Here is a 16,607-nt window from a genome sequence, read left to right as displayed (position 1 = left end):
TTACGAAAATCAATTTATTAAAAGGAAAAATGTCTTCCCATCTTGTTATAGTATGTTATAATATATCGAAAGTTCTTTTAAAAGGGGTACTTCTACTTAGTAACAATATCATCACGGTGGTTTGCAGACAGAATGTCATGCTACTAAATGGTGCCGCCTCTTCCATTGGATTTCAGGAGTCAGTGGCTGCCCTGCTCTACACTTCTTCCTCTTCCTGGCTTGACCTCAATTGAGGCCTGCGTGTCCTTCTGCACAGTAGGTCCCAGGTTATCACCTGGAGAGGGGAAAAAGTGACTGTGAAGGCCTCTAGGAAAAAAATCCAACTCTACTAAAGTTTGTTGAGAGGGTGAGAAAGAAAGGAGGGGAGAGGGTGAGCAGAGGGGACTGTCCCTTGGGACCCCAGCTTCCCAAGTTCTGGCAGTGGATGGTGTCTGTGGGCACTTGGTTTTCAGTTACTCACTGCCTGGACAATGTGTGTTCTTCCTGCCCCACGTGGCCAGCCAACATATGGCTCAAGCCCACAGTTCTTATTTTCCCGTGTTTACTTGAAATCTCTCTGAACACGTGGAGTTTACAGAAACATGCACTTCAATTATCCTTTACATTGGCCCAAAATGGTACTGAGGAAATTTTCCAGTGGCCTTGCTAACCCTGAAAATGGCAACAGACAGGTGCAGACTGATGCATTCCTGGTGGGGTGGAATCCTCTTTGCAGCTTGTGAGTGTTGCCCCTGTGGTTTGGAAATACAGCGGGAGGACTGAATTGAATGAGTTCTTTTGTTTTGCATAACACCTGAGTTTGTGTGTATAGCTTGAAGACCTGTTCTACCACAAGAAACAAATTTGCCTCTTAAATAAAAGGAACAGGGAATAGCATGTTCTTGGCTTTGGTGTGCATCAAGGTTGGGAGAAGGAGGAGTTGTAGCCTTACTCTGTCCCCTGCAGCCTCGGGCCTGTGTGCCCTATGAGCGAGTGTCATGGGGTACACGTGGGCTCACTGGCTGTGTCCAGAAAGATGTTTTTGTTCCCCTGCTTCAGGTTTTAGTCTTGAGACTACCAATTAAACCATCCCATAAATCTTCCATTATAGGTAGTAAAACCTAATTTTGGATTTCCTGCATGCTCTGGTATCCTGCCTGATTGCTACCAGGCTGGACCTGTGAAGCAGACAGTACGTGTATTGTGTCACGTGGGAAAGCCCTTTTCTTACATATTCGGGATTTAGTCTTAATTCCCTGACTGCTTTCATCTTAAGTTTCAAAACTCCTGAGGGTAGCTATCTGGAACTCTGCAGTTGACTTGATTCTTTTCAGTGGATCACTTTGATGCAATGAGTAAGGGAAGGGGGCGCTAAGAAAAGGGTAGGCGTAAAAGTGGGTGAAGTAAAACACCAAAGCCACTGTAGCTTTGCCATCCTTGCCGCGAAGGCACAGGGTGTGCCCTCTGTCAGTGTTTCATACTCCATCATCTGTAACTCAGCACTGTCCTCAAGCTGGGGAGTAACAGCTGCTTGGGAAAACACATACATATTTTGGAAGTATTTGAATCAATGCCTTGTTTCTATCCCTCTCCTCTTTCAGTGACTCAATACCTTTGACCAATGATGCTGAATGGTTTACCTGGGCTGGAATCTGGGGGATCAGGAGTGGTGCTGATGACTTGGTCCTTGTCCCCCTCATCCCTTGCACATTTGTGAAGGTGAACTTGGAAGATAAGTGGGTGTAACAGTGTTGCAAGGATGTTCTGAGTTTGAGGCAGCCAGACTTTGTTACCTATTAATACAAAGGAAAGATGAAACCTATGCAAAAGTTGTTCTTCACGCTGGAGGCTTGGCAGGATGTAGTGTGCTCTGAAAATCTGCAGGTGAGAGTTTGAGTGGGTCTGTGTATATGGATTTATTGGCTGGGGCAGGGTGGGGTGTGAGGTGAAATCTATATGAACAGTACTAAAATGTTTAAAACTTACAAGTGACATATATCAACATTTTTGAACTTTAGAAGATGGTGTCAATAATACTTTGTTTACCGTGAGTATACAGATGAACAAAAGTATTTAAATTAAATCTTTCTGCACTCAGACATAATGGCTATTGAAAAGTAATGCATTTCATTAGATAGTGGAATTTCTGTTTTATACACATGGTTTTCCCCAAAGGGGATCATATTATATGTACGCTTTTATATATATGTGCTGGCATCTGTTTTGTTCACTTACCAGCACATTAGAAGTATCTGTCCATGTTCATAGTTATGCTTAATGATATTTTTAATGCCACATCACTTTTAAACTGTCTAGTATTCCATCGTGTGTGTCTGTCATTATAAATTTATCTACCTAGTCCTCTTCTGTTGAGTATTCAGGCTGTTTCTAGTTTTCTACATTATAAACCAGGAATTCCCAATCTTGAGTGCAGAATGCAGATGCCCAGGTCCTATCCCAGGCCAATTGAATCAGGCTGTCTTGGGGTGGGGCCCAGGAATCAGTATTCTCACATGCCTCCAAGATGAAAATTACTGTTTCAAACCACGCCATAGTTTATCAGACTGAGATACGCTCTTGAAAGTGGAATTGTGTGATGAAAGATATGTATCTTTAATCTTTCGATATAGACTGACAAATTACCATTCGAAATTTGTTTTTTTTTCACACTAATTTTCACTTTAAGCTTTAAGGCTTTTAAAAGGTAAAGAATGAAAAAATTTGCGTGTGCATTTGGAAGAGGTTTATGTCATACTAAATAATTATGTTGATCTGTTTGACATTGCTTAGTTTATTTTGTATTGTAACATGACCGTGTTACTAACATAACAAAGGGGGATGTATTTGGTGCCTCTTTCCGGTTGCTTTAGTGAGACTGTGGTGGGAAGGGGCAGATGCAACAGCCCTGATGATGAGTGTCTTGGTTCATTCAGGCTGCTGTAACAAAATACTGTACACTGGATGGTCATAAACAAGACTTTATTTCACATAGTTCTGGAGGCTGGGAAGTTCAATGTCAAGGCACTGGCAGGTTTGTTGTCTGTTGAGGGCCCATTTTCTGGTTCATAGATGGCATCTTCTTGCTGTGTCCTCACATGGTAGAAGAGGTGAAGGGAGCTCTTCCTGGTCCCTTTTATAAGGGCATTGATCCCATTCATGAAGGCTCCATCCTCAAGATCTAATCACCTCCCAAAGGCCCCCAGCTCCTAATGCCATCACCTTGAGGATTAGGATTTCAACATGTGAATTTTGGGAGGAAACAAACTGGTGGTACATGCAATGAGCATGGGATGGCTCTGAAGAACTGAGTTTTATGCCTTTTCTGGGTTCACAACTGACTCTTAGAAGACGGTTGCCTATCTATGTATGCGTTAGTTTATTCACTGTGAAATTTTCTACATGTTTTATCACTGTTCTATTTTAGTTGTTTTATTCTCATGCTAATACATAGTTGTAAAAGTCAAATAGTATTTCTGGGCTTATAATGAAAAATAGCAGTTCTCTGCCTTCCATTTTCCCAGAGAGCCCCCTTTCCTAGAGGTAACTGCTGTCCTCTTAGCTGTTTCTTCTGTCATTTGCCTCCTTGTTGATACATCACTGTGCTTTCATGAGCTTTTCATTTGGACTTTGTATTAGTCCATTTTCACGCTGCTGATAAAGACGTACCTGAGACTGGGTAGTTTATAAAGAAAAAGAGGCTTAATGGACTCACAGTTCCACGTGGCTGGGGAGGCCTCACAATCATGGTAGAAGGTGAAAGGCACATCTTACATGGCGGCAGGCAAGACAGATCAGAGCCAAGTGAAAGGGGTTTCCCCTCATAAAACCATCAGATCTTGTGAGACTTATTCACTGCCACAAGAACAGTGTGGGAGACACCACCCCATGATTCAGTCATCTCCCACCAGCTCCCTCCCACAACACATTGAAATTACGGGACTACAATTCAAGATGAGATTTGGGTGGAGACACAGGCAAACCATATCAGACATTATCAATTTTCTCCTAAGGTAGATGAGAATTTAGCTCATGTCCCCTTCCTCCATCTCCTGTTTCTCCATCCTTCCAATGTAGGTAAATCATAATGTTGGTTAAGTTGATATGCATTTGTAACATTATTATAACTATGTAAATGTTACTTAGAACTGAGTCATATAGTGTGCTGTGATGTTAGATTTTTTCAAAAACTTAATAACTTTTCATTGATTTTCAATTGATTTTTCATTGATTTTCAATGATTTTCAATTGATTTTTCATTGATTTTCAATGATTTTTTTATTGCCTTGGCTTTTCTAAGTACTTACAATAAGACTCCCTTAAACTCCTTGGCAGAACCAGTTCCTCTTTTCAGTGTGATAGAATGAATTTGGTCATCTATCAGGGTTTTTATTGTTTTGTTGTGGGGAAGGGTGCTTTAAGGAGCCCTGTGCTCACAGATGGAACCGGCTGCTTCTAGGCGTGGCTGTCCTGGCATCTCTGCCCTCTGGCACCTAGGATTCTGTTGGTTTTCATGCTGGGCCCCCTGTCTCCAGGTTATCCTATCAGTCTCATGGTTGGTGTAGTTCCTCACATTGATGGCTTGGCTGGGCCTTTGATTCTCTTTAAGAAACATTTCCCTCACAATTTGGAAAGTGATGCTTCATAGACTACCAGCTCTTATTGTTGTTATCAAGAAGCTTGGGATGCCATCCTGGTTCCCATTTCTCTTCTCTGAATATTTTAGGTTTTTCTCTTTTGTCTCAGTGTCCTGAAATGTCACAGAGATGTGCCTTGGTTAGGGTGCTCTTCATTTTATTATGTGGGGTACTCAGTGGGCCTCTTCAGTTGTGGGAAGTTTTTCTGTATGATTTCTTTGAGAATTTTCTCTTCCATTTTTAAATGTTTTCTCTTCTTGGAACTCTTGTTATTTAGATGTTGAACCTCCTCTCTGATCATTTTTTTTCAAGGCATCTTTAACTGTTTTTTTAATGGCTGTATTATTTGTTCTTATCTTTAGGATCTTAATGATAGTTTTTTTTTAAAGTTAAAACATCTCTTTTTGCTCCACATTTTTTCTTCGTGATTGTTGGATTTTCGTCATCGTTTCTCATGCTTGGAAGTTTTTCACAAGTGTCTGGTGGACCTTGGATGCTCTTCACTAGGAAATAATTCAGAATAATTCACTAGGAAAGAATAATTCACTAGGAAACTGTGTGCCCAGTTGGGGCTTGTTGGCTGGGGGTGTGTGCCGTGATGGGCATCAGCACCTGACTGTGTCATTGGGGACCCAAAAGTGACTGTCTAAATAGCTCTTTCTCTTGGGTTGGTCAGCATCTCCTGGGGGAGAATCCTGCTGTTGTCAGCTGTGGAAAGGGTGGTGGAATGAGGGTTGGGTTGTTAGAGCCTGGCTGCAGGGTTCTGAGGGTTAAGTAGAGGGAAGATCCTGGGGGAAGTACCTTGCCATTCACTTAGTCCCCCTCTTCAGTATGTTGCCTCATTCCCTCACTCTGCAGAGCCTGGAGTCCCTGATTTCTCTCTGGAGAGGAACCCTAAATTACCTGCTAGGCACAGGATGGTTACCTGGCTGCAGGGGATCAGAAAGGGGATGTGGGAGGAGGAGGGAGCACTTGAATTTCCCCTTTCTCGAACACTCATACACTCTCATGTTTTCAGCCCCATTCCTTGCCCTGCTCCCACTCTCTGAGGTGCTGGGACCTCAAATTTCCAAACCTCTCAGGGTCCTATGTTGCAAATTGCCTTTCCCTTTACGGACTCCCCTCATCCTCTGGCAGGGAGTTCCCCTCACTCATCAACTGCCATTCTCTTATTTGCTTTCCATCTTCCAAATTTTGCAAACATCTTCCACAGGCTGTTGTCTCTTCTTTCTTCCCTTTGTCCATTTGAATTTCTACTTTTAGTGATATTATTGTAGAGGTGAGCTCACAAGTTCAATCTGCCTTTTTTTACCTGGACCTGTTACATTTTAGAGATGAAGTGAGTTGCAAGTCTTGTTGGATGAGTGCTGCATGCTACCACAGGGTGCAGTAGTTGTAAGTGAGGAGGGCCAGATGCACGCAAAGTGATAAGATGATCACGATGAAGCTCACGCCTATAGAATACTGACTGTGCCGGGCTTTACCTGGATTAACTCCCCAAATCCTCACAACAACCTACTGGGAGGGGCTCTGTTATTCCCAACTCACAGAGTAGGAACCTGAGGCATGGAATCATGGAGTGACTTGCTCAAGGTCCCATGGGGAGAAGTGGCTGAGCTGGACATTGCACCCGGACTGGCGCACCCAGATCTGAAGAGTTTCACATTCCAGGCCCCCCTACCAGATCTTCCCCCCGGCATTTCCAGAGTTGCATGTGCTGTGTTTCACGCCTTACCTTCGATCTTCGTTTTCTCTGATATGCCCAAGCCATTGTGATCATAGGTTTGGCTGTGATGAGAACTCTCTTGCTCTTCAATCCACTCAGTTAACATTTTTGTAGTCCTGGATTTCTTGCTTTTATTATCTAGACCCCAGCATAAACTTCTAATGGGCAAGTGGGAACCCCTGTTGGAACACACACATGTGCATACATACACATGTGTACACACACTCACACACACAGAAAGAACTTGTGAAGAGACAGCATAAAACTAACAGATAAGAAAAAGACGTGGTTCACAAGACTAAGGACAAAACAAGTGAACAGGCTACCACAGACAGTTGATATTACAGTAAGTTAAAAACAAGGAAATTATTTTAAAGTCTTTTATTATTATTATTAACAGTATTGATGACTAAAATTATAATTAATAACATTAACATAATTTTAGTTGCTCTTTCTTGGGATCCTGTAGACAGTAGCACAGTTGTCAGGACAATCTTGCATGATGGACGTTTTTATCCTCATTTTATGTTGAGGAAATGGAAGCTCAGAAATGTTAGGTAACTTTCCAAGGACACACAATTAGTAGTACAGTGTCTAATTCCAATGTGATCACTCATTTCACCACAGCAGCTTTCCAAAATATTGAGCCCAAATAAGTAGAAAGACTATTTTGAACACCCAGATTAGTAAGAAATCCACTGGATTGTTTCTTAAGCTCTGAATCAAGGATTTTTTATTCAGTCAGGTTCCGTTTGCCAATTTGCAGGTGGGTCATTTTCTCTGGCAAGTTTTAACAGAAAGGCTGGCAGAAACACACAATGACACACATGCAGACTGCACACACAGACACACATTTCAGGAGACTGAAGTCTGGGAAAGCAATCGTTTTGAGATGCTTTTTACACTGACTAGAAAGCAAAGAGAGGCTAGTGGCTGAGCAGAAGGATGCTGTCCAGATCTTCATCTAGACTAGATTATCACCAGCCAGCCCAGCGTGGGGTTCCAAGCCTGCCTCCCACTGGGCAGCATTTCCACAACATCTTTCCCCTCCTTGGGGCTTTATGTCCATCCCCATTTGAAGTCTCTCATACGTTAAGAATCCATGGTTCATGTTTGTAAACTATAACAGTGTTCGCCTCTTCCTTTTTGACAGTTTGTCGTATTACCTAATAAATATTTTTGAATAAACATTTGCTTCCTTCTAAGCAGGGGAACAGCCAGGCAGTGTCCAGCCCTCTCTCAGAGTACAGGGCCCCGGAATCCAGGTTGAGAGAGTTCTTTTTCCCGTCAGGCTGTGGGCCGCAGGGATGGGAAGGGAGCTTTTTGGGTGACATCCTGCAGAGCTGCTGCAGCCAGCCCAGGTGGGAGAGGAGAGGTTGGATGGGTTTCCAGGAGCCAGAGTACATTCTTCCTGATAATCTCCTTAGAAATGAGAAAAAAGCCTCCCTCCAGTTTTTATAGTTCCAGCTTTCATCTGTTCTTCACCCACAGGTGCTTCATTCTTTGGCTTGAGTAAATACCTTCAGGGAAAAGGAACCAGATGCCACTATTTTTAAAGCTGAGAAATTCTTTGTTCAAATAAAATTTTGCATAAAAGCCCAATAAGTAGCCCTTCGCCGAGAGGGTGAACTCTTTTGGTGGGAGCCGGACCTTCCTTGCTCTCCTGCTCCTCCCAGCTTCTCTTCTCCTGGAGATGGGTGTGAAAACTGCTAGCTGACCTCTTCTGTGCATTTATTGTGTATTGGTTCATTCTTACGCTCCTATAAGTACGTAATGGAGAATGGGTAATTTATGAAGGAAAGAAGTTTAATTGACTCACAGTTCCAACATGGCTGGAGAGGCCTCAGGAAACTTTCAATCATGGCAGAAGAGGAAGCAAACATGTCCTTCTTCACATGGTGGCAGGAAGGAGAAATGCTGATCAATAGGGGGAAAAGCCCCGGATAAAATCATTAGATCTCATGAGAACTCACTCACTATCTTGAGAACAGCATGAGGGTACCACCCCAATGATTCAATTACCTGCCCTGGTCCCTCCCACGACACATAGGGATTATGGGAACTACAATTCAATATGAGATTTGGGTGGGGACACAGCCAAACCATATCATCTTGTATGGGAAAATAGAGACCCAGAAGAATCAGCTCCCCTAAATTGTGGAACTAGTGATTGCTACAGCTGGGACCCTAACCCAAGGCCTCATTTCCTGAATATTATTCAACCTGAGTCATGCTAGGGTCAACTATGTTTGGACATAGGTGGTAATAGCGGAGGATTCCTGCCACCATGACCTCAAATGTCGATGGCCCAGCTTTCAACTCTGCAGTCAACCTTACCTAAACACAGAAAAGGTTACTGCAAAGTTATATGCCTTCCAGATTGTATTTTATGCTCAATAATTGTGCTTTAAAAATATCACATGTAATCCTTTTGTAACAGTTTTTGGATTTTAGAAATGAGAAGTTTATTATTCTTATTCTTATTTATTTGTTTCCTTAAAGGAATCATGCCTGTGAAGTTTCCTCTTGATTACTTTTTCATTTATTGAATTACTCACTATTTCTTTATTCATGCATATATCTAGTGTTTTTTTGTATCTCAGAGTAGTTTTATTATTTTTGTTTTTTAGTGTGTTATATTTGTTACAATTGATAAATCTAGGTTGGCACATCATTATCACCTAAAGTCTATAGTTTATAGGGCCTGCTCTTGGTGTTGTATGTTTTATGGGTTTTGACAAATGTGAGCCTACTATTACAGTAGGCTATACTATTATAGTAGGCCCACATTTTTCAGAAAGGATTCAATATGTGTCTATGTTAAAAACAGAGCCTACTATGATAGTATCATATGGAAAAGTTTCACTGCCCTAAAAATGCCCCGGTCTCTCCCTATTCATCCCTCTCTTCCTCCCCACTAACCCATAGAAACCACTGATCTTTTTACTGTCTCCTTTTCTAGAATATCATGTAGTTGGAGTCATATAGTATGTAGGCTTTTCATATTGACTTTTCCCTTAGCAGTATGCACTCAAGATTCCTCCGTGTTTTTTTGTGGTTTGGTGGCTCATTTCCTTTCATTGCTAAATAATATTCCATTGTCTTGATGTGCCACACTTTGTTTATCCATTCACCTATATAAGGAACCTTGGTTGCTTCCAAGTTTTAGCAGTTATCTTCATGTTCTTTTCAAAGCTTCAGTGAAACCCTGTAGGCAAGGATTCTACAGTATACCTTCCAGGTGACATGCTGTGCCATTGTAAACATTATTGAGATTCTAAAAATGGATCATCAATCTGCATCCATGCAAAGGGAGCTGACTATTTTTAATAGAATACGTGTTACAGATTCATTATGGGTCTGTGTTAAAAACAATGGAATATTGGGTCTTTGTGCAGGCAACATGGAAGTCAGTAGTGAAGATTTTCTTAGCATTCTGTCCTGAAGTCACCCTGAGAATGCAGATGTTCTCTCCGCTTGATGTGCCTTAAAAGTGGACTTGAAGAGTTTTTAGTTAGAGGAGAGGTTGATTGGTATCTACACCAGATATTTGGGGTCTAGTTAGAAGTTTCTTCTTGGCATTCTTAATGCTCACATTTTGTCCTCCTGCATATTCCCAGGGACAGGGAACTTACTGCCTCATAAAATAGCCATACCCATTATGCATAGCTCTGTTTGTGAGCGTGAACTTTCTCATATCGACCTCAAATATGTCTCCATCATCGTATCTACTTTTCCCTCCTCGAATAACACAGTAAAGTGGCTACTTTTGCTCATAATGGGGACTAGGAACACCTAGAATGGTACCTAGAAATCTTACAGTGAATAGTGGCTGAATAATTTCAGAACTGAATAAATGAGTGAATACTTGACTTATCTTCATGTATTTCAAGGCAGTATTTCCTTAAACTTCTCTTTTGCAAATAAAATACAACTACTTATTTTAACCTGATTTCATACAATATGTGTTTTAGAGCTATCATATATTGGTTTTATTTTTCTGGACATATCATTTTTTATCAATGTTCTTCTTAGAGAATTATATACAGAACAGGCCCTAGGAAATCTGAGACCATTATATTTTGTGATCTGGACTTTATGGTTCTTTTGAGGCAGCAGCTTTAGGGCAGCCCATCACACTGCCTTTGGAAACAACCTGATCTTTTTTTTTTTTCATATCAACTGCTGCCAATCTACATCCCTCTCATTCAGTAAAAAGAAGGACCTTTAAAACCCAAAACAAACAAAAGAATTCGACACTTCAAATTGTATCTTATGAAATTGAAGGAGATGCGGATGATGGTTTTCTCATACATTTATTTTCTACTTTTTATTTGTATCCTGGTAAGGAATAATTAAAAAATAGATGTGTAAAGCTTCTAAAACAGGCCTCAGAAAACACAGAAAATGGAGAAGTCAAAAATAAATAAGAAAACAAAACTCCATACAAACAAATAAAAAGGCACCCAACCAAACATAAAATAATTCACGCGTGCTGATATAGCATGGAGCAAGGTATGTGAATTCGTTGATAACGATGACATTTGAGAAATGCTCACTCGTGCCATCCAGTGTTGTATGCTTTACACACATGAACTGATATAATCCATACAAAAGCTCTATGAAGAGTCACTTTTTAAATGATTTTTTTCTATTATGGTAAAAAGAAACACATAACATCAAAGTTACCATCTTAATCATATTTAAGTGTAGAGTTCAGTAGTGTTAAGTATTTTCACATTGTTCTGAAACACAACTCAAGAACTTTTTCATCTTGCAAATCTGAAACTACACTCAGTAAACAATAACTCCCCTCTCCCTACTTTCTCCAGCCTGTAGTAACCCATTCTATTTTCTGTTTCCATGAATTTCACTCCCTTAGATACATTATATAACTAGAATCGTACCATATTTGTCTTTTTTTTTTGTGGCTGGCTTATTTCTTACCTTAATGTCCTCAAGGTTCATTGATGTTGTAACATGGGACAGGACTTTCTTACTGTTTAAGGCTGAATAATATTCCATGGTATGTATATTCTAAATTTCATTTATTCATCCATCCATGGACATTTGGGTTGCTTCTACTTCTTGGCTATTGTGATTAGTCCTTCCAAGAATGTGGGTATGCAAATATCTGTCTCAGTTAGTTTGGATATATGGACATGGAAGTGGGATTTCTGGACCACACAGCATTTCTGGTTTTAATTTTTAAGGACCCTCCATACTGTTTTCCAGAGTGGCTACACCATTTTACAATCCCACGGTATTAGTCTGTTTTTATGCTGCCAATAAAGACATACTCAAGACTGGGTAATTTATAAAGGAAAGAGGTTTAATTGACTCATGGTTCCATATGGCTGGGGAGGCCTCACAATCATGGTGGAAAGCAACGGAGGAGGAAAGTCACATCTTACATGGCAGCAGGCAAGAGAGATAGCATGTGCAGGGGAACTCCCCTTTATAAAACTATCAAATCTTGTGAGACTTATTCACTATCACGAGAACAGCACAGGAAAGACCTGCCCTCATGATTCAATTACCTCCCACTGGGTCCCTCCACAACACGTGGGGATTATTACAATTCAAGGTGAGACTTGGGTGCAGACACAGAGCCAAACCATATCACCCATCAACAGTGCAAAAGGGTTCTACCTCCTCTACATCCTGACCAACACTTGTTTTTAATTTTTAAAAAATTATAGTATTCATCCTAATGGATGTGAGGTGACATCTCTTTGTGTTTTTGATCTGCATTTTTCTGATGATTAGTGATATTGAGCATCTTTTCATATGCTTGTAGACCATTTTTTTATGAGGATGCACTTTTACCGTGCCCATTTTATAGATAAGAATGTGGAGGCAAAGAAAGTTTAGTCAGCTTATCCAAAGTTATATTCAGGCCAAGTGATGGAATCAGAATTTGCATCTGGATGGTTGGCTACAGAGTCCTGCTTTGCAATCACTGTGTTATACCCTTCCTAGGGGAGCCATGTTACAAGATGGGAGGATGTCCTCAGATGCCGTTCCTTCAAGATGGGTAATAAATATTAAATATAAGGGAAGGTTTCAAGTGCTTTAGACCTTGAGCAACGACTTTCTGGAATGATGATGTTAATGGAGTGATGATTCAAGCAGAAGCCAGTTAAACTGGGTTTCCAAAGTCAAGCACACCCTCTAGAATTGTCTGTGGGATTCGGTTTGCAGGTCTCAGGGCTGACGTGCTTCCTGACTTGAGCCGCGAACCTGGCAGGAGAGAGGAGATGCCAGGAGGGTTGAGCTGGGATGAGGGTCACGGCTACCAAGAGGTCAGAATAGGGGTGTGGGAACTTTTTGCCTTTATGCATAGATTGCTGCCAAAATGAGGGGTGAAAACGGCATGGAAATCAGGTGTGCATACAGTAATGCAGAGATGTTCTAGTGTTACAGAGGATTACATGGATTTTATCCAAAGGAAAGGAAAGTAGTAAAAGGGAGGTCAAAATTGGGACCACGCCATCCCTTAAAGGACGGGAAGGCTATAAAAATCTTCCCAGGCTGTTAGTTATTTCATCTCTGCTGAAAATGACATATATAGCAGCAACAGAATGTTCAGTTACCACTAAAAGCAAAATTTCCCCCAATGTGCTTTAAAGAGACGAGACATGTGGGCGTTTAGTGTTACTGATTCTTCCTGATTCCTTTTTTTTTTCCAACCAAATTTTCTGTGACTCATAGAACTCCTATTCTCTTTCTTAACCATGTGAGTATGTGAAACCATGTACTTGGCCCGTAACATTTTTAACCAAGACAACCTTAATGGGAAATGAAGTGTGGGGAATGGTGTGTTCTGTAGGTGCCAAATCTTTTTTCTCAAGGGCAAGATGCACTCCGAGTTGAAGGAAGTGGAAGAGGGTGTGTGGTCAACTCCCAGGAAAAAGCAAATATTTGTTACCCACCTGAAACGTTAGGAATGAGCCAGTGGGCACATCCTGGTTTCTGCCAAGGCTGAATGCAGCCCAGATTGTCAGAGCTTTATGCTTTCCATTCCAGGGGTTTCAAGTTCTAAAAAAATGCATAGGATGAGGCATTAAGAAACTGACCCTTTATCTTCATTTTTGTTCTTCATTTATTTTTTCTTTGTAGTGCTTCTCAGTTTAGCTCTACTTCTTCCTGAGGGTATATGATGAATAACTATGTAGCTCACATCCATATGAGGTCTGAATTCCTCTTATGTTGCAAAGTGAGCTTAACAAAGAAGAAAGTCCTCAGAACCATTTTTTAAAGCTTCTTCTTTTTGACTGTGATCCTGGGAAAACATAAAGATATGCAGTCCTGCACTAAAAAACATTTGCACTCAAGGTGATTTTCAACTTATGCAGGATTGGTTGTTGTTTTCAGTACTTGTTTGTCTCTTCTTCCTCAATGTTAGCTGAAAAGATGGGTGCCCAGAACAAAGTCAACATTGCCCAGCTTCCCTTGAAGCCACGTGCAACTATGTGACCAAGTTCTGACCAATAGAACAGAAGGACTGTGTGCCACTTCCAGAAAGTATCCCTCAAGGGAAGGTTGAACTTCCAGGTAGAGGAGTGCGCTTGTCCTTCCTCCTCCCACCTCCCTGTTGCATGTCTGAGATGATGGCTGGAGTTGGAGAAATCATGTTGGATCATAAAGAGGAAGCCCTGTGTTGAGGTGGCTGAATGTGGAGCCTGGGTCCCTGATAATCATACCAGGCCTATCTGCTTGTTTTCCTGTGGTTTAAGCCACCATTATCAACAAAACTCCTGTGGTAAAACATACATAATATAAATTTTATCATTTATCTATTTTTAAGAATGTAATTCAGGGGTATCGAGCACATTTGCAATATTGTACAAGCATCACCACATCATTTCCAGAACTTTAAAAATCATCATCCCCCAAAACACTCTGTACCTGTTGAACACTAATTCCCCCTTCCCCCTTTCCATAGCCCCTGGTAACCTGGATTCTCCTTTCTGTCTCTGTGAACTTACCTATTCTAGGTAGCTCATGTAAGTGGAGTCATACGATATTTGTTCTTTTGTGACTGACTTACTTCACTTTGCATAATGTTTTCAAGGGCCATCCATTTTGTTGCATGGATTATAATTTCATTTCTTTTTTAAGGCTGAGTAATATGCCATTGTATGTATAGACCACATTTTGTTTACCTGTTCATCTGTTGATCATGAATGGATTGTTTCCACATTTTGTTTATTGTGATTAATGCTGTTATGAACATTGATGTACAAGTATCTGTGTGAATTCCTGCTTTTGATTCTTTTGTGTATATACCCAGAAGTATAATTGCTGGATCACATGGGAATTCTATATTTAATCTTTTAAGAACTGTCATACTGTTTTCCACAGCAGCTGTACTATTTCATGCTCCCACCAGCATGGAACAAGGGTTCCAATTTCTCCATATCCTCAACAACACTTGATATATTTTTTTTCTACTGGCCATCCTCATGAGTGTGAAGTGGTATCTCATCAATGTTGAGTATTTTTCTGTGTGCTTATTGGCCATAGAATGGTCTTTGGAGAAATGTGTTCATGTCCTTTGCCATTTTTGAGTTGGGTTGTTTGTTTTTAAGCCACCATTGTTTTTAAAAAATCAATGTTATCTTCTGTCACTTGCAACTAAAATGGATTTTAACTAATACACTGCCCTACTGCTTTGGTTGTGATGAGAATCCACTGAGTGTGGAAAGGTTTGCACTTTTCATAGAGACCTAGTGTATCAATGCTGGAAGCCACTTAAAATTGCCTCTGGTTTAGGAGCAGAGAGAATGGGCAATCTGCCTTAGTTTACTTCCCTGAAGGCAGAACCAGGGATGGAGGAGCTTATGTCTCCTGGCCTCTCATCCAGGTGTTTCCATCTCACTGCCTCCCACAGGGGGACTCTGCAAGCAGGCAGCTGGGAGCCTTGTGTCCCCTTGTCCAGGGGCTGCAGGACTCTGTAAATAGTACAGTCAGTGCAGGAAACTCTACTATTGAAAGGTAAATGTTATTGCCTAAAACAGGTCATCTCTTGGCATTAACAGTACTAGTGATAGTGATAACAGCACCAATGATAATGATAATTTGTTTAGAAAGGTTTGGAGGAAAGGTTACTGGGGAGGCCCTAGTCCTCTAAAGCTGTGTACTGCTGCTTTATCTCTTGACAAAAGAGAAAAAAGTTTTAATGCAGATCTCATGAACAGGGATTGTTTAATGAGAAATGGTGTGAACATTTAGTCTGTTTGTTGCCCACCACAAACTGAGCCTTGCTGATTCTGGAGCACGAAAGGTGTGATTCTGAGAGCTTGTAGCTTGTGGAGGGAAGGGGCAGGGAAGCTCCATGGGAGAAGTGGGGGCATGAGAGTGCGGGTGTGGTATGCTCACTGTGGGGAGGGAGCCACCAGGTTCTAGACAACAGGTCTCTGCTGTGCTTCACAGTTTCTCCCAGGAGGGGGACTGCAGCCAGTTCTCTCTTTACTCCACGCAGTAGCTGTGGGTGTGCAGGTGGCTATTGAGCAGGGACATTTTGTGTTTTAGATTGACCCCTCCCTCGGTCCTTAGATCATCATGTCTTTCATTGATGTGTTAGCCAATCTGGGTAGTCTATGGAGCCCATCAGTCATTAATGCTCATGTGGTCCCTTAGATGGGCAAAGCTCTTGACAATGTTTTCTAAATGGTTGAACTTGTGTGACCCTTTTATGACTCTGTAGTCTTTGTTTCTTATGACATAGGCAGCATTCAGGGTAGAAAAACAACTATAAATACAGAGAAGCAAAATAAAGAAAAAGCAGGCTGTGTATGGTGGCTCACACCTCTGATTCCAGCACTCTGAGAGGCCGAGGTGAGTGGATTCCGTGAGCTCAGGAATTTGAGACTAGCCTGGGCAACATCGAGAAACCCTGTCTCTACAAAAATATACAACAGTTAGCGAGCTGTGGTGGCATGCACCTGTAGCCCCAGCTACTCAGGAGGCTGAGGTGGGAGGAGTGTATGAGCCCAGGAGGTTGGGGCTGCAGTGAGCCAAGATTACACCACTGCACTCCAGACTTCAACCTGACCTGGATGACAGAGCAAGACCCTGTCTCAAAAAAAAAAAAAAAAAAAAAAAAGAAGAAAAAACTCCTTGTCATTTCTCTCTAGAGTTAGCCACTCTTATTATTTTGTTTTGTATATTCCCAGACTCTTCTATGCATGGTTATATAAAGATATACATCAAAAAATTACCACATCCCTTTCTTGCATAGGAGTATTAAGATATTTACAAAT

At 41.2% G+C, this 16,607-nt stretch overlaps 1 protein-coding gene across 8 annotated transcripts in view; it reads left to right on the top strand.

The window, feature by feature from the left end:
• ERG (ETS transcription factor ERG) overlaps positions 1–16,607 on the top strand; it is a 281,869-nt gene that overhangs the window by 17,572 nt on the left and 247,690 nt on the right. The window lies entirely within an intron of this gene.

This window comes from Pongo pygmaeus, chromosome 22 (assembly GCF_028885625.2).
Source record: "Pongo pygmaeus isolate AG05252 chromosome 22, NHGRI_mPonPyg2-v2.0_pri, whole genome shotgun sequence".
Lineage (NCBI taxonomy): Eukaryota > Metazoa > Chordata > Mammalia > Primates > Hominidae > Pongo > Pongo pygmaeus.
The sequence above is the reverse complement of the archived record's forward strand: the minus strand, read 5'-3'. Positions and strand labels throughout refer to the sequence as shown.